The following is a 19,490-nucleotide window of genomic DNA, read 5'->3' as shown; positions in this document are numbered from 1 at the left end:
ATTGAGTAAAGGAAAGATACAGGGAGGCTAATCCAAATCTAAAAGGATATAAATAAATCATATAGAAACCTACTTTTTTGGACAATGGAATACACAGGAGCCATAGATTGTTATTAGAAAATTTTCAGTGCCAGGGCTGGGATACCTTCCAGTGAGTTGTTGGCCAGGAAGATCCCTGATGCCCCCAAAACATTACAAGCCATTGCCAGTGCCCTTGGTTTCCCACCAGGAAGAGATTGTAAGACCCTATTGCTGAAGACTGCACATACTTGGGCTGCAAGATCACTGAGAAATCCTGCTGGAACTGAGCTGAAAACCTCCTCTATGTTGACCAGCTGACAGAGCTGGAAAAAGCCACACTGCATGCAGTTCAATGGGAGAGAGGGAAATCACCAGTGAAGATACTCCACCGTGGACACTGCAAGCCTTATATTTGGCCAAACAGGCCAAATGAGCCAACGGGTACAATAGTGGCACATCTGTTTGGGGAAAACCAACTGCCCTCTAATTTGACTGGAGGCCCGCTCCATGGGAGGGAATACATCCTTGATACTAAAAACCTACAACAGGGGTAGTCATAAGCCCTAGAGGTATGTCTGCTGTCTGGCTAAATGTATATACTATACTCATTAAACTGCCCAGTAAGCACCTCTCTTAATGTCCATACCCATATATTAATGTTACTTTCACTTTTTCTTTAAGGAACTTTCTCTTTTCAGATGGCAGTGACCTTGGGATGACTCAGAAGGCACCATGATGCTGAGAAGAAGTGACAGAGGAGTGCTCAGCACTGCAATATCTCTATCACACCTTCCAAGGCTCAGGATCCATTGAGGAAGAGGTGGCAGAAAGAATGTAAGAGCCAAAGGAAGGGTAGGACTCCTTACAACGTGCTCCTCCAGACACAAAATGGCCTGGATATCCATGACCTCACAGTGCCTGACACTACCTACACAAGACCATCATAAGAGGAGGAAAAGTTGATGACATCAAAATAAAAGAGAGACTGATTGAGAGGGGGAGGGGATATAATAGAGAGTGGAGTTTTAAAGAGGAAAGTGGGGTGGGAATTACCATGGGATATTGTTTACAATCATGAAAGTTGTTAATTAAAAAAATTTTTTAAATTTTAAAAGATGGTGGGAGAGGGGAAGGAATAAATGTAAGATTAGAAGAAGAAAAGGAGGGAGGAAATGAAAAAGGCATTTTCCTTGGGACAGAGAGCAGGGGAAGCCTGTAGTGGAAAAGAGAAAAGAGGGTCTGACACCCAGGAAGGAGGTCGTGGGGGGGGGGGGGTCGACTCCCTGAGCAGGTGGGGCACATGAAGAAAGCATGGCGGTCCTGGGCTGAGTCAGGAATAGTACAAGTAATACCAGAAGCCAGGGCTCTTTGTGCGGGGAGGAGAAACAGGTGCCAGACTGCCCCCAAACCCATGGAACAGCTAATATTCCAAAGCACTGGGGAAATAAAAGCAACAAACATAGTTTAGATGAGAAAATATTTTAAAAATAAAATAAAAATTTTAAAATTCATGTTGTTAATTTCACAGGTACCACCAAGAATGAAAATGTGTACTTGGTTGGAAGAAAGCCTTAACCCAGGAAGCATTTGAAAGGAAAGACTACTTCTGCACTGGCCAGAAGACAGAAAGTACAAAGGAGAGGAGGTGTGGGAAGCCTGGCCTGATGAAGAAGACACTGGGTATAGTGATGGCACAAGGGAGGGTTGGCAACAGAGTTGAGCAGCAACAGATTGGGGACATTGTGGCAGGCAGAGAAAGGGTGCTCTGCTCAAAAGAAGAAGACCCTGTCAGATCCAACTGGCACTGGATTAACTTACTCAAGATAAAAAGGGATCCCAACTTCAGCAAAAGAGGGTGAAGAGAGCAATCAACAGGTCACCAAGAACAGAGATGTTCCCATGGAAAAAGAGCCTGCCTGCACTAAACATGTATGTGGAAATTCTGAGGATTCACTGGAAAAAAAAAACACCAAGTATCAGTAGGAAAAGAATCACTTGGTTGGCTTAAAGCTACTCAGATTTTGTTCATTCATTTTTAATTTCAAGTTATTTTTTTTAATTTTTAATTTTTTTCTTTTTTTATTTTTTTTTTAATTTGATTTATTAGTTTTCTTTTCATCAAATACAGGCAGTTTGGTACCATTGTTTAGGCTCATCTATGATCTACCCCCTCCCATTAGACCCTCCTTGCTGATGTAAATGGGTCGTGCATTGTGGAGTTAGTCCCCAGTTATTGGTATGCTAAATGTCTCTGCAAATCATGACCCAACATGTGACTCTGACATTCTTTCTGCCCCCTCTTCCGCAAAATTTCCCTGAGCCATGTTGGGTTCATTTTTGGTCTGCTTCAGTGCTGAGGTGTTGGGGGCCTCTGAGGCTCTGGCTCTCTGATTTGGTAGGAGTTGATTTTTCTCTGCGTTGGTCTCCTTCCCCTGTGTGCTGGTATCCGGTTCACAGGAAAACATCACCCTTGCTTGTTTCACCATTTGTCCTTAGTTTCAGTTGGGCCCCTTTTGAGGTATGTTGGGGCAGCTCTCTCCATAGGATCTGCATCTATCTGAAAAAGAGAAGCAGATTCTCCAACGGAGAGTAAGTTAGCACCCAGAAAATTGAAATAACACTTACTTTTTTGGTAGACAGATTGATAGGTGTAGGCCCTCTTGTACCCCATGATTGATGATAGCTTGATATTGTAGAGTGGGCTTGTGTTTGGGTATGGTTCTGACTTGTTTCCCAGCTCCAGCTATGGGTCTAGTACCACTGAATGGATCAGTTAGCCAAATCAAGAGTAGTTGGTTCCTCACCATGGCTGTGTGCCACTATTGCACTTGTGTGGGCATCACGTCAGGTTATTTGTTGCTAATTAGATTAGACAATGAGTTGCTTGGACAGATCTTGGTCATTTCCCCCAGTCGCCCATGTAGGGCCTTCTGGCACTAGACACGCTGACTGTCTGGGGACTGACTCTCTCCTGGCTTCCAGCCATGCCGTTCGATTTTGCATATCAGCTGCATGTGGAGTCTTTAGCAATTGGGTCATCAAATCCTCTGACAGAAGTCTGTCATTGTTTTGGGAAACCTTGTAGGTTTCTCTGATCAAAAGCTCATTGTGGAAGGTAGCCCCAATCTGGAAGTGGGAGTTACAGGCCAGTGCCCACTAATAAATTGAGGAAAAACATAACTAATATACAAGAGTTAGAGAGGAGAGAGATAGAGGGGAGAGGGGGAGAGGGAGGGAGGGAAGATGTAGAAGATTTAGGTTAGTTTTGATCCTACCCTCTCCAGTGTCTTGTGGTTCAGGTGTTTCCTGTAAAGGTCTAGTGAAGGTTCAGCCATTTGGTCTGTCTTTTAGGAAGTAGAATTTTATGGTACCAATGCCGTTTGGGTCCAGATTACTGTTTTCCACCCTTCGATGCCCTCCCTGCCCTCCCTTCCATCCTATTGTCTAGTCCATGAGGTGTTTGCTGAGTATGTAAGGTATCTTGGGTAGATTCAGGTTAGGTGTTGTAGATGAGTGAGACTATGTGTCAATTTTTTTTTCTGTGATTGGGTAAGTTCACTGAGAATGATCTGTTCCAGGTTCAACCATTTTTCCTCAAATTTCTTTGTGTCGTTTTTTCTTACTGTTGTATAGAATTCCATTGTGTAGATATACCATATCTTTGTTATCCATTCTTCTAATGATGGACATCTGGGTTGATTCCAGCTTTTAGCTATTAAGAATTGAGCTGCTACAAACATGGTTGAGCAAATCTCTCTGGCCTTTGGTTTGAAGGTTTTAGGGTAGATGCCCAGTAAGGGAATAACTGGGTCTGTTGGTATCTCTATAATCAGCTTTTTAAGGAGTCTCCATAATGCTTTCCAGAGTGGTTGTACCATCCTGCATTCCCACCAACAGTGAATGAGTGTCCCTGCTTCTCCATATCCTTGCCAGCATTTATTTTCATTTGACTGTTTGATGTTGGCTATCCTTATTGGGGTAAGGTGGAATCTCATAGTTGTTTTAATTTGCATTTCTCTGATGATTAGGGATGATGAACATTTTCTTAAGTGTGTGTTTGCCATTTGTATTTCTTCTTCTGTGAATTGCCTGTTCAACTCTGCACCCCATTTTGTGAGTGGGGTATTTGTCTTCTTATTGTTTAGACTTTTGAGTTCTTTGTAAATTCTAGAAATAAGGCCTCTATCAGTTGGATAACCTGCAAATATTTTCTCCCACTCTGTGGGTATTCTATTGGCTTTGCTTACTATATGCTTGTCTGTAAAGAAACTCTTCAGTTTCATGTGATCCCATTGGTTGAGTGACTGTTTAAGAACTTGAGCCACTGGGGTTTTGTTCAGGAAGTCTTTTTCCATTCCTATATCATGGAAAGTACTTCCTAAATTTTCTTCCAGTAGTATTTGAGTTTCTGGTCTTATGTTGAGGTCTTTGATCCATTTGGATTTGAGTGTAGTGCATGGTGAAATGTGTGGATCAAGTTTTAGTTTCCTGCATGTGGTTATCCAGTTTGTCCAGCACCATTTGTTGAAGATGCTATCTTTTTTCCAGCCTATATTGTTTGGGCCTTTGTCAAATATCAAATAGCTATAGTTGCTGGACCCAAAATCCGGGTCCTCAAGTCTATTCCATTGGTCTATACTCCTGTTTTTATGCCAGTACCATGCTGTTTTTATTACTATGGCTTTGTAGTATAGCTTTAGATCAGGTATGGTGATGCCACCAGAGGTATTTCTTTTGCTGAGGATATGTTTGGATATGCGAGGCCTTCTGCCTTTCCATATGAAATTTGAGATCATTTTTTCTATCTCTGTGAAGAACACTGTAGGGATTTTAATTGGAATTGTGTTAAATATATATATTGCCTTTGGTAGGATTGCCATCTTCACAATGTTAATTCTGCCTATCCAGGAGCATGGGAGGTCTTTCCATCTTCTCAAGTCCTCCTCAATTTCTTTTTTGAGAGTTTTTATATTTTCATTGTATAGATCTTTTACTTCCTTGGTTAACGTTATTCCAAGGTATTTTTTGTTGTTGTTGTTGCTATTAAAAATGGGACTATGTCCTTTATTTTTTTTTCTGTGTCTTTGTCATTTGCATACAGAAATGCTACCAATTTTTGTGCATTGATTTTGTATCCTGCTACTTTGCTATAGGAGTTAATCACCTTCAGGAGTTTATTTTTTTAAATTTTTTTTTCTTTTTTAAAAAATATTTTATTTATTTCAGAGAAACACACAGAGAGAGAAGAGGCATTCCATGACCTCTAGCCACTGCAAATACACTCCAGACACATGTGCTACCTCGCGTATCTGGCTTACATGCTGTTCTGGGGAATTGAACCTTGGTCCTTAGGCTTTCAGGAAAGCACCTTAACGACTAAGCCATCTCTCCAGCCCAACTTTTATATTCCTATTAATTTATTTGCAATGAGAGAGAGAGAGAAGGGAATAAGTGACCCAGGGCCTTGGCCTCTAGCCACTGTAAACAAACTCCAGATGCATGCCACCACTCTGTGTGGCCTTATGTGGGAACGAGGGAATTAAACCCCAACCACCAGGTTTCACAAGCAAGTACCTTCAACCACTAAGCCACCTCCCCATCCCAATTTCAAATCACTTTTATGTATTCAAAAATATAAAATGTAGGGCTGGAGAGATGGATTAGCAGCTAAGGCGCTTGCCTGCAAAGCCAAAGGACCTCGGATGGATTCTCCAGGACCCACGTAAACCGGATACACAAGGGGGCAGGTGCATCCAGAGTTCATTTGCAGTGGCTGGAGGCCCTGGCACTCTTCTCTCTTTCTGCCTCTTTCTCTCTCTCTCTCTCTCTCTCTCTCTCTCTCTCTCTCTCTCTCTCTCTCAAAAAAAAGAAAGAAAGAAAGAAAGAAATTTATACACATTGATGGATCACCATGTGGTGTTCTGATATGTGTATAGGTTGTACAATATTTAAGCTTGGTTAAATATGTCTCTCCTCAAACACTGGTCATTTCTATGTAATTTTCATATGCAGCTGAGGCTTCTTGGAAGGAACAGGAAGACCCAAGATGCCCCTGCATATCTGGGGTCTTGACCTGCCTTACTGAGGCAGAGGGGATATCTAAGTCTTCTCCAGAGTATCACCCATATAACCCAAGTCGTTTCCATCCCAGCTGCCCCTCTCATGTCAGATAATCCCCAGCCAAGGCTGATGGACTCTAGGATGCAATTTGGATCATTTAAAAAAAAGAAAACAGGTACAAAGTGCTCTGAAGTCTGGGGAGAGCAGCATTTCTACAAGTTTAGCAAGACTTGGCACTCAAACGGTGAGTGTGGGGCCAATCCCATCATGAATCTGAGTGGATGTAGGGCCGCTTACAGATGAAGAGGAGTTTATTGTCACAGGAAGCATCATTCAAGGACTGGAGCAAGGATATTCTATACTGGCATAGTGTTTATTGTTCCCGATATTGTTGGGTTCACCTGGAATCCAGAACCTACCAAACAAGAAAACAGGTTTGTAAAGATGACATTGCTAGGGATATGGCTCAGGTGGTAGAATGCCCAACTAGCATGCAAGAAGCCCCACATCTGACCGTTAACACCACATGAAAGAAGATACAGTGGTGACTCCTATAATCTCAGCACCCAGGTTATGGAGGCAGAAGTTTAAGGTCATCCTCAGCCACAAAGTGAGTGTGAAGCCAGCCTTGGCTACATATGATCCTACCACCAAAAAACAAAATAAAATAGCAGCAACAAAACCAGGAAACAAAGAATTCATTTCCAATGCAGAAGTGGGTTACTTTAACCTCAGCTTTTGTCCTAGATGGTGGCACAGCAAGTTTCTGTTTCCAACCTAAAAGGAGGGGGATTGGTAGAGCCCAACTCTAAGCCTCCGGTCATGTCCTTCATGAAGGGAAATCATCCCTCTCTCAAAACCCTCACAAACCCACATTGAAAGGCTCTGGACTAGGGATGGATCTCTACCTGTAAGGGTCCAAAAATCGCTGAAGAAAGACCCTAGACTCAAATAGCATGTAAAAGCAAACAGCATTTATTCTGAAGAATCAGCCAGCATGCAGGAGTCATTCATGCAAAATGGTGACCCCAAGAGGAGCATGCAGACTCCTTTTAAGCACAACTAAGGGAATTTCAGGCTGGGTTAGGTGACCTTTTAAAATGACTGGCTAGGCAAGCAGCAGTTACAATTGTACGTCTTTGATTGGTTGGGGTGGAAGGCGTGAAAGGGTTGCAAAAGGCACAAAAGGGACATGTCTGGGCATGGTTGGACATGTCTCCAGGAACTGACTCAGCCCCTGGGAGGCTATCTTCTCTGGCCACATGTCAGGGTCACTGCTGATCAGCACCCCACCCTTTTCCAGAAGTGTTGCCTGCCTCTCCAGGAAATGGAAACTTAGGCCTAGTTAGGGTGGCAATTTACTGAAGCCTGTCATGGCGTCAGTTTAGTCCCTTCATATACAAGCTGGGTAGACAGCCTCACTACCAAGACCCAACAGGCATGGATGGCCCTAGTCCCATCCCAGCAAGTAGCGGTGGTGATCTGGATGTCAGCTCCAATGCTTTCACTCTGCTAAGACAGGAACAAACCATAGTCACTATGCTCATGGAAAATAACCCCAACCAACCCATGTACTGGCCCTGCCCAGGAAAGTCAGGCTGGGCAGAAGGGCATAGGTAACTTACTTACTGCCTTGCTACTTGTTGACTGGAGTTTCATCTACCCAGTACCATTCCCCCTCACTTCCTGCTTTGGTCAGGCCAATCCAGTGTGCACATCATCCATCTGCTGTCTTATACAGAAACTCCTGTTGGGAGCCTAGAGTGAGCAGAGACCCAGCCACAGCCTCATATCCTTGCAAATATAAAACATAAAAAACCCTAAAGCTCAGCTAACTGCTTCAAAAGAGGAGGTTGCTCAGTGGAATATGAGTAGGAGAACAAAAGAGGGAACTTAAATTACAATATATTCATGTATTCACTCAATTTTGGTGGGAGGGCTTCAAGGTAGGGTCTTGCTCTAGCTCAGATTGACCTGGATTTCACTATGTAGTCTCAGGGTGGCCTCAACCTCACAGCAATCCCCCTACCTTTACCTTCTAAGTACTGGGATTAAAGGTGTGGACCACCATGCCTGGCTCAGACACTCAATTTTTTAAAATATTTTTATTTATTTGCAAGCAGAGAGAAATAGAAGAGAGACAAACAAAGAGAATAGGCATGCCAGAGCCTCCAGCCACTGCAAATGATACATGTGTGACTTTGTGCATTTGGCTATACATGGGCACTGGAGAATTGAACCCAGGTCATTAGGCTCTGTAGGCAACCACCTTAACCACTAAGCCATCTTAGAGAGAAGAGCCCAGTCCACCAGGAAAGAGGTTTCTTGAGTTCTGGGGTATCATTGATGCTATTCATGAATATTTCTGTTTTCTAGGAACATGGAACGAACAACCCTCTTTGAAGGCAGGAGGACTGTGTGTAGCAGACAGATTCAGGTTTGCTGAGATGAACTTCCAGACCAGACACAGTTATGGAGGAAGGGATATTTATTGAAGTGTACAGATCCAGGGAAAGTTTCATAATGGCAGAAGAAACTGGCCTGCCTTCACAGGTCCAAGAAGAGAAAGAGAAGTACAAGCCAAAAACCAAAAAGCCACACAGCACAGCACACTTCAGGAACTCCAGCTAGGCACACTTTGCATATCTTTACATTGAAATCTGAAACCCACCACCACACCTTAAGAGCCACCCATTGACATTGCCTCCAGCCAGGTGACAGCTGATGCAAACTACAAACAAATAAACAACTGAATATATTGGGGGCCATCTATTCAAACTACTACACTGTGTAACTTGCTTTTGCCAGTGACACTCAGACAGAAGTTGCATGTGATCTTTTCAGGTGCTTTAGCAGCCAATGCTTGTTGTGCCACATTCTCATCTATTTCAGCAACTGGGGGCATGTGGTTAGACAAAACCTCTAGGATCTAGGAAGATGTCTCAATGAGTAAAGTATGTGTTGCACAAGCAGAAGGACCTGAGTTTGGATCCTCAGCACCCATATAAAAGTTCCAAAGTGCCTGCAATTCCAGAGGTGGTGAGCTGGAAACAGGGAATCCATGGCACCTACTGGCTAGTTGAACTAGCAGAAGTGGTAAGCTCTAGAGTCAACAAAAGACCCTATCTCAAAAAAAAAAAAATAAAAGTGGACAGCAGCAGAGACACCCAAAGACAACCTCTAACCTCTGCATATACACATGTGCCCACACACAGGCAAACATGCATACCAACCTCATGCACACCATGCAAACACATACCTGAATAAATAAACAAATGAAGCCTACTTTGGCTTAGGTCCTTGTTACTCACAAGAACACTCATGCCCACCCCTATTAGACATAGAGTACAACATAGTAAGAAATAACCTTTCAGACTTCCGGTTAAGATGGTGGTGTAGGTACCACACCAAAGCAGCCTAGGGGGGAAAAAGACCAAAAAAACACAGCAAAATACACACTTTTACGAAAAAGTGAGGTGTATAGGAAATTGAAGCGGCAGCAGAGAAGTAGAAGAGATCCAGAGCATCTAGAGCCTACACAGGCCGGCAAAAGGGGCTCCGGCAGCTTGGCCAACCGTTGTGGGGTGGCGCACCAGAAAGCAGCCAGACTCGGCTCCAGCCACAGGAAAAGCCAGGTGTGGGAGCTTCCCCTCACACCGCGCTCTCCACAACTCAGGAAACATGAAGGGAGAGCGGCAGTGAGCAACGGAGGAGCAGACCACAAGGTAGAAGAACACGTGGAACAGCAAGAGAACCAGAGCAGCTACGGCACCCTCCCCTTCCCCACCGCCTGAGCCCACCTCTGGCGAACAGAGCAGCAGTCCCGGGACCCGGCCACGCCAACTTGACCCAACAGCAGGACCCAAGCAGGAGCAGAGTTCGGAAGCAACATCAGTGGCTCCAGGACCAGTAACAGCGGCCCCAGCAGTAGCAGCTCCAGTCACGGCAGCAGCGGCAGACCCAACAGCAGTAGACCAAGGAGCAGCAGCAGCAGCAGACCCAGCAGCAGCCACTTCAGTGCCAGCAGCAGCAGTGGACACAGCAGCAGCAGCTTCAGCAGCAGTGGTGGCTCCAGCAGTGCAGTTACAGCAGCAGCAGAGGCAGCAGCAGTGGTGGGTCCAGCAGCAGCAGCTTCAGCAGCAGTGGCTACAGACCCAGCAGCGGCAGCTTGAGCAGCAGCAGTTCCAGCAGCAGGGGTGCAGATCTGCAGGGCCACACTTGCCAGGCTCACTTTGCCCCACAGGAAAAGCCAGTGCCCAGCTCCAGAAATCAGAACAGCAGCCCAACAACCCAGATAGAACTTGACTGAGACCAAAATCATCCAAGGTAACTGGGATTGCACCAGGGAAGGGTCTCACTTGGTCGCAAGCTGACTTGGATCCCTCAACAGACCAGAAATCTTAACCTCTTAGTTGATAGAGGATCTGGTCATTATAATGACTACTTTGCATACATAATCGGGGCTGTTTTTGATTGAATGTGTACAGTGTTTAGTTAAATTTTAGAGTCTACCTGTATTTTATTCCACTCAGCCTGCTTGAATACTCCCATAGCAGGGAAACTCAACCCCTAGGAACATCTTTGTAGATAATCTGAGAGTCTTAAGAGCCACACCTAACACCTTAAGCTCCTACCCTGAAAACATATAACATCAAATCAATTGATACAGCTAAGAATACCCAGCTAGCTAGAAAATCCAAGCATTAACTTAATCTAAGATGCAAAAACACAGAAATATAACACAAGAAACACTAAAAAGCAAGATGATATAAATCTACCTAAAAGTATTAATGCATCAGAAATTTCCTCTAGTGAGAGCGAGTTAGAGGAAATGCCTGAGAAAGAGTTCAAAAGAATGATTATAAATATGTTCAAAGAGGTGAAAGAACAAATCAAAAGAATCAAAGAAGAAATCAAAGAGGAAATCAAAGAGGAAATAAAGAAGGAAATCAAAAGAATCAAAGAACACACAGGACACCAATTTAATGAAATAAAGAAGGCAATACAAGACATAAATAAGGAAATAGAAATAATAAAGAAAAACCAGTCAGAATTACTAGCAATGAAGAACACAGTTAATGAAATAAAAAAACTCTGTAGAAAATCTCACCAGTAGGATGGATGAGGGAGAGGACAGAATATCTAAGCTAGAAGACCAGGTGGCAGATCTAATACAGTCCAACAAAGAGAAAGACAAACTTATAGAAAAGTATGAGTGGGATTTTCAAGATATTCAGGACACTATGAAAAGATCCAATATGAGAATTCAGGGCATAGGAGAAGGAGAAGAATTCCACTCCAAAGGCATAGTAGGCATCTTCAACAATTTCATAGAAGAAAATTTCCCCCAATTTGGGAAAGAGGTGCCAATAAAGATACAGGAAGCCATTAGAACCCCAGCCAGACAAAACCCGGGAAGAACCTCTCTTCGCCATATTATAATAAAACTTCCAAACACACACACCAAAGAAAAAATATTGAAAGCAGTTAGAGAGAAAAATCATGGTACCTCCAAAAGCAAGCCCATCAGGATTACAGCAGATTATTCAACACAAACTTTTAAAGCCAGAAGGGCTTGGAGTGATATATTCCAAGTTCTGAAAGATAACAACTGTCAACCAAGGTTACTTTACCCTGCAAAGTTATCCATTCAAATACAGGAGAAATAAGGACATTCCATGACAAAAGCAGGTTAAAGGAGTATTTGAAGACAAAACCAGCTCTACAGAAAATACTTGATAGAATCCTCCATGCTAAAGAAAAGGACAAGCACACATATAAGGAACCTAAAAAAAACAAGCAATACTCAAATACTAGTTAACAGAAGAGAGCACAGGTGGAAACAGAACCACAAAAAAAAAAAAAAATGGCAAACATAAATACACATCTTTCAATAATATCTCTTAATATCAACGGCATCAATGCCCCAACGAAAAGACATAGGTTTGCAGACTGGGTTAAAAAGCAGGATCCTACAATTTGTTGTCTCCAAGAAACTCACCTTTCTACAAAAAATAGACATTATCTTAGGGTGAAAGGTTGGAAGACGGTGTTTCAAGCAAATAGGCCTAGAAAACAAGCAGGGGTTGCTATCCTAATATCGGACAAGGTAGAGTTTAGTCCAACATTAGTCAAGAAAGATAAGGAAGGTCACTTTATATTGATTAAGGGCACTCTCCAACAGAAGGACATTACAATCCTAAACATATATGCACCTAACATGGGGGCTCCCAAATTCATCAAACAAACACTATTAGAACTAAGGTCACATATAACACCAAACACAGTGGTGGTGGGTGACTTTAACACCCCACTCTCATCAATTCACAGTTCATCCCAGGAAAAAAATAAACAGAGAGGCATCTGGACTAAATGAGGTCATGGAAGGAATGGACCTAACAGATATATACAGGACATTTCATCCAAAGGCTGCAGAATATACATTCTTTTCAGCAGCACATGGAACATTCTCTAAAATAGACCATGTATTAGGACACAAAGCAAATCTTCACAAATTCAGGAAAATTGAAATAATTCCTTGCATTCTATCTGACCACAGTGGAATTAAACTACAAATCAGTAGCAAGAAAGGCTATAGAGCATACACAAGATCATGGAAACTAAACAATACACTACTAAATGATGAATGGGTCAATGAAGAAATCAAGAAGGAAATAAAAAAAAAATTATAGAGTCTAATGATAATGAGAACACAACATACCAAAATCCCTGGGACACAATGAAGGCAGTTCTAAGAGGTAAATTTATAGCCTTAAGTGACTATATTAAGAAATTAGAAAGGTCGCAAGTAAACGACCTAAGGCTTCACTTTAAAGCCTTGGAAAAAGAAGAACAAGGCAAACCAAAAATCAGTAGACAGGAAGAAATAATAAAGATTAGGGCAGAAATTAATGAAATAGAAACAAAAAGAACAATCCATAGAATTAATGAAACAAAGAGTTGGTTCTTTGAAAGGATAAACAAGATTGATAAACCCTTAGAAAATCTGACCAAAAGAATGAGAGAAGAGACATAAATTGATAAAATCAGAGATGAACAAGGTAACATCACAACAGATTACAAAGAAATTCAAAAAATCATAGGGACATACTATAAAAGCATATACTCCACCAAGTACGAAAATCTGAAAGAAATGGCTGATTTCTTTGATCTATATGACCTACCTAAATTAAATCAAAATGAGATTAATCACTTAAATAGACCTATAACAAAGACAGGGATCCGAACAGTTATCAATAATCTCCCAACTAAAAAAAGCCCAGGCCCAGATGGATTCACTGCTGAATTTTACCAGATCTTTAAGGAAGAGCTAACACCATTGCTTCTTAAGCTTTTCCAGGAAATAGAAAAAGAAGGAATTCTACCAAACTCCTTCTATGAGGCCAGCATCACCCTGATACCAAAACCAGGCAAAGATAGAACAAAAAAAGAAAATTACAGACCAATCTCCCTCATGAACATAGATGCAAAAATTCTCAACAAAATATTGGCAAACAGAATACAAGAGTATATCAAAAAGATCATTCACCCTGACCAAGTAGGCTTTATCCCAGAGATGCAGGGATGGTTCAACATATACAAATGTATAAATGTAATACATTACATAAATGGGTTGAAGGACAAAAATCACATGATCATCTCATTAGATGCAGAGAAAGCATTTGACAAAATCCAACATCCCTTCATGATAAAAGTCCTACAGAGACTGGGAATAGAAGGAACATATTTCAATATAATAAAGGCTATTTATGACAAGCCTACAGCCAACATATTACTAAATGGGGAAAAACTGGAAGCTTTTCCACTAAAATCAGGAACAAGACAAGGGTGTCCACTGTCCCCACTACTATTTAATATAGTTTTGGAAGTCTAAGCCATAGCAATAATGCAAGAGACACACATAAAAGGGATACAAATTGGAAAGGAAGAGATCAAGTTATCATTATTTGCAGATGACATGATTCTATACATAAAGGACCCTAAAGACTCTACTAGCAAGCTGTTAGAGCTGATCAAAACCTACAGCAATGTAGCAGGATACAAAATAAATACACAGAAATCAGTAGCCTTCATATATGCTAACAACAAACACACAGAGGATGAAATCAGAGAATCACTCCCATTCACAATTGCATCAAAAATATAAAGTACCTTGGAATAAACCTAACCAAGGAAGTAAAGAATCTCTACAATGAGAACTTTAAAACACTCAAGCGAGAAATTGCAGAAGACACTAAAAAGTGGAGAAACATCCCCTGTTCCTGGATTGGAAGAATCAATATTGTGAAAATGGCAATCTTACCAAAAGCAATCTACACATTTAATGCAATCCCCATCAAAATTCCAAAAGCATTCTTCATGGAAATAGAAAAAACAATCCAAAAATTCATTTGGAATCACAAAAAACCTCAAATATGTAAAATAATACTGAACAACAAAAATAAGGCTGGTGGTATCACCATATCTGATTTTAACCTATACTACAGAGCCATAGTAACAAAAACAGAATTATCCTGGCACAAAAACAGACATGTAGATCAGATGTAAGACATGTAGATCAGATGTAAGCCCAAGCAGCTATAGCCACCTGATATTCGATAAAAATGCCCAAAATACTCATTGGAGAAAAGATAGCCCCTTCAGCAAATGGTGTTGGGAAAACTGGATATATATCTGTAGAAGGATGAAAATAGATTCTTCTCTCTCTCCATGCACAAGAATTAAGTCCAAATGGATTAAAGACCTTAACATCAGACCTGAAACTCTGAAACTGCTAGAGGAAAAAGTAGGGGAAACCCTTCAACATATTGGTCTTGGCAAAGACTTTCTGAATACAACCCCAATTGCTCAGGCAATAAAACCACATATTAATCAGTGGGACCTCATGAAATTACAAATATTTTGCACTGCAAAGGACACAGTGAAAAAAGCAAAGAGGCAACCTACAGAATGGGAAAAAATCTTCACCAGTTATATATCTGATAGAGGATTAATATCTAGTATATACAAAGAACTCAAAAAGTTAAATAATAAGGAATCAAACAGGCCAATCAAAAAATGGGCTATGGAGCTAAATAGAGCATTCTCAAAGGAAGAAATATGAATGGCATATAAGCATCTAAAAAAATGTTCTATGTCACTAGCCATCAGAGAAATGCAGATCAAAACTACATTGAGATTCCATCTCACTCCTGTCAGATTGACCACCATCATGAAAACAAATGATCATAAATGTTGGAGGGAATGTGGAAAAAGAGGAACCCTTCTACACTGCTGGTGGGAATGCAATCCGGTCCAGCCATTGTGGAAATCAGTGTGGAGGTTCCTAAAACAGCTAAAGATTGATCTACCATATGACCCAGCTATAGCACTCCTAGGCATATATCCAAAAGACTCATCTCATTTCCTTAGAAGTACATGCTCAACCATGTTTATTGCTGCTCAATTTATAATAGCTGGGAAATGGAACCAGCCTAAATGTCCCTCAATTGATGAGTGGATAATGAAGATGTGGCACATTTATACAATGGAGTTCTATCCAGCAGTAAAGAAAAATGAAGTTATGAAATTTGCAGAAAAATGGATGGACCTGGAAAGGATTATACTATATGAGGTAACCCAGGCCCAGAAAGCCAAGCGCCACATGTTCTCTCTCATATGTGGATCCTAGCTACAGATGATTGAGCTTCTGCGTGAAAATGAAAATACTTAGTAGCAGAGGCCAATAAGTTAAAAAGGAGACATACAGGGCAGAGAAAGGAAGGGAGGAGGGTACTTAATAAGTTGATATTGTATATATGTAAGTACAATGATTGTGGTGGGGAGGTAATATGATGGAGAATGGAATTTCAAAGGAGAAATTGTGGGGGGGAGGGAGGGAATTACCATGGGATTTTTTTTTATAATCATGGAAAATGCTAATAAAAATTTTAAAAAAATAAAAGAAAATCTGGTATGTGCATACTATGAAGTTTAATGCAGTTGTAAATAGTAATAAAACGATGTCATTTTCAGGAAAATGAATGGAACTGCAGAAGGCAAATGTCCATGTTCTCTCCTATATGTGGAGTCGATATTAAATACATATATATGATGTGAAAGCAAAAAAAAAAAAAAAAAAAGTGTTTCCAAATGTGTTAGAGGTATTTTTCAGGAACTGCAGCTGGTCTTTGGTCTCCAGGCACAGAGGCCTTATCGTACAGCCTTGGTGAAGCTGACTTTAGACACATAAGCATTGTTAAGAAAGTTTTATTTTCTGTATATAAGCTTGTATCTTCCTGAATAAACCTGAGCCTTGATCAGAACTTGTCTTGGCTCCATTCCTTGTGTTCTTGTCTCAGATCCATTCCCACTTCCTCCTTCAGGGTCTGTTTTGTCTCTTGTGCTGCCAGTTGGTACAGTATTAATAAAAATTATCCACAAAATGGTTGTCATGTTTTGCCTGTATTCATAGAAAGCGTATTTCATGGAGTTTATTAATAGGAGCTATTTCAAATCAATGAGTTATATAAAATCTGAAGGTATATATATTGGTATTATAAAGCAAGTCTGGTTGTCAGGTAGAGATATTTTGGTGATCTAAATACTAAGGAAGGCTTTTTCTCTACAAATTTCTAATAATAAGATGGTATGGTAATTTGAATAGATGGCTCCCAATATATTCAGTGTTTTATTAGGTTGTAGTTTGCATCTGCAGCTACCTGGCTGAAGGCGATGTCACTGGGCAAATCTTAAGGTGTGGTGGCGGGTCTGAGATTTCAATCTAAAGATATACACAGTGTGCTAGCTGGAGTTCCTGAAGTGTGCTGTGCTGTGTGGCTTTTGATTTTTGGCTTGAGACAGTCTTCTATATCCATCAGCCCACATGAAAAGACTAGGTCCACAACTCTTGTATACCATCTTCACCACAGAGGAACATGAGGAAATCCAAAAGGCTCTGATGGGTGGTCTCCAGGCAGCCACTGGCTTGATGCCCTACAAATTTGTCTAAGGTGAGTGAAGTGACCCAAGGGCCCAAAGAATCCCCTGCTGCTTTCCTAGAAGGCTACAGGAAGCATATAGGACATACTCCCCCATAGATCCTGAGGGCCCTGAGAATAGGTGAGCTACTAACATTGCTTCTGTAACCCAGTCCACACCAGATATTAGAAAGGAGATTCAGAAAATAGAAGGCTTTGAGGGTAAACTTATTTCAGAGTTAATAGAGATTTCTGCAAGGATATATAATAATAGAGATACTCCAGAAGATAGACAGGCTAAGAAAATGGCTAAGGTTATGGTGGTGGCTACCTTCCAGAAGGCACAAGGCCCCATGAGACAACCCTTATACTTTTCTTAGTATGATTCCACCTGAAAGGCAAATATATACTATGCGGGACCTAAAAGATGCTTTTTTAGTATCCCATTGGCAAAGGGATATCAACCCATTTTTTGCCTTTGAATGAACAGACCTGGATCAAAGCACCAGTGGACAACTACCTGGACTAGGGTTCCACAGGGATTTAAAAATCCTCCCACCCTCTTTGATGAAGCTCTTCATGGAGACTTGCAAGTCTTTCACAAGGAAACACCTCAAGCCATTCTCCTATAATATGTGGACAAACTCCTCCTAGCTACAGAAATGGAGGAGGACTGCCTCTCGGCCACAGAGCATCTCCTGGACAACTTACCACATTTGGGCTATTGCGTATCAGCCAGGAAGGCTCAACTGTGTGTGCGTAAGACAACCTACTTAGGATATGAACTCCAAGAAGGTAAGAGTATGCTGTCGATTTCTATGATTCAGGCTGTCACGCAAATCCCCACTAAGAGACAGATTTGAGAATTCTTTAGAGCTATAGGGTGTTGCAGAATTTGGATCCCAAGGCTTGCTGAATTAGCCAAGCCTCTATATGAGGCTCGGGCTAGAGAGATGGCTTAGCAGTTAAGGCGCTTGCCTACAAAGCCAAAGGACCCAGGTTTGATTCCCCAGAACCCACATAAGCCATATTCACAAGTTGATGTAGGCATCTGGAGTTAGTTTGCATCAGCTGAAGGCCTGGCAAGCCCATTCTCTGTCTCTCTCTCAAATAAATAAATAAAAATAAAAAATGGTTTTTAAAAAACAGCAGGTGTCGTTCAGCAGTAGAGCATGTGCTTTGCCTGCACAGGCCCTGGATTCATTCTCAAGTTCCTCCAGAAAGCCAGATGTGTGTGTCTTGGGTTTGTAATGGCAGGAAGCTCTCAAATATGTGAAAGATTCTTTAAAAACCTCTTTGGTCTCAGCGGCAGAAGCAAGATGACAAAGGGAACGTCGTCAGTTGGAAAGCATCACAGTGAGACACACACCCTGTGCCGCTGCCATGGCTCAAGGCCTGCCACCTTCAGAAGTCAACCTGTGGCAAGTGTGGCTACCCTGCCAAGCTCAAGAGAAAGTATAACTGGAGTGCCAAGGCTAAGAGGTGAAACACTACTGGAACTGGGTGAATGAGGTACCTGAAAATTGTCTTTCGGAAATTCAGGCATGGATTCCATGAGGGAACAACACCTAAACCCAAGCAGGCAGCTGCTGCAGCATCCAGCTCATCTTGAGAATTTCAGCTGTCAATCATAATAAATGCTCTGGTTTAAAAAATAAATAAAAAAAAAAAAGAAGAAGAAGAACACACTCTAGACTTAGGGCTTGACTCGATCCAGTTCCAGCTCATCTTCACCTTCACCTTAATTATCTCAGCAAAGACTTCATTCGGGTAGGATCCCATTCCAAGACTTCAAAATCCCTTCACACCCCCTCACCCTCTAATGAGCTGATCCTGCCTCTCAGCCTCCTCCAATCTACCCACTCTGCTCTCCATGTAGCCATTCCATTTGCAGGAGAAAGGCCCTAGACCAGGCCTCCCAGCCCTAGCCTAGCCTTCTACCCATTCTTCACACAACATTCAGAGGAAAGCTCCAAAACAAATGAGACTCTACTCCTGACTTCACAACCGCCTACACACACACACACACACACACACACACACACACACACATGCACGCGCGCGCACACACACACACCATTCTTAGAAGTCAAAACCCTGCCCCCCTCTGTAAACAGCCCTGCCCTACTCTGCCTTAACTTCTAACAACTCCCCACCCACATTCTGCCCCCCTCTCTCCTACCCCACGCTAACTGGATATGGACCCTACTGGGCCTCAGCTCTTCAGAGAAGCAGGAGGGTGTCACCCTTCCCAGATCTAATCTCACCATTCCCTCCTTCCCCTCTTTCACTCCCTTGTGGTGGTTAATCTTGACTGTCAACTTGACTGGATTTGAGAATGACCAGGAAACACATTGGTTCTTCTCATCCCCAGGCCTCCCTGGTACAGCAGGGCCACACTGCTTTCTGTGCCTTCCTGAGAGTGGGCAC

At 41.9% G+C, this 19,490-nt stretch overlaps 1 pseudogene; it reads left to right on the top strand.

Annotated features, from left to right (window-relative positions):
* The first annotated feature begins 18,379 nt into the window (after positions 1 to 18,379).
* On the top strand, positions 18,380 to 18,672 carry LOC101609225 (annotated as a pseudogene).
* The last annotated feature ends 818 nt before the right edge of the window (positions 18,673 to 19,490 follow it).

The sequence above is a fragment of the Jaculus jaculus genome, chromosome 6 (assembly GCF_020740685.1).
Source record: "Jaculus jaculus isolate mJacJac1 chromosome 6, mJacJac1.mat.Y.cur, whole genome shotgun sequence".
Lineage (NCBI taxonomy): Eukaryota > Metazoa > Chordata > Mammalia > Rodentia > Dipodidae > Jaculus > Jaculus jaculus.
This window is presented reverse-complemented; position numbering and strand designations above follow the sequence as displayed.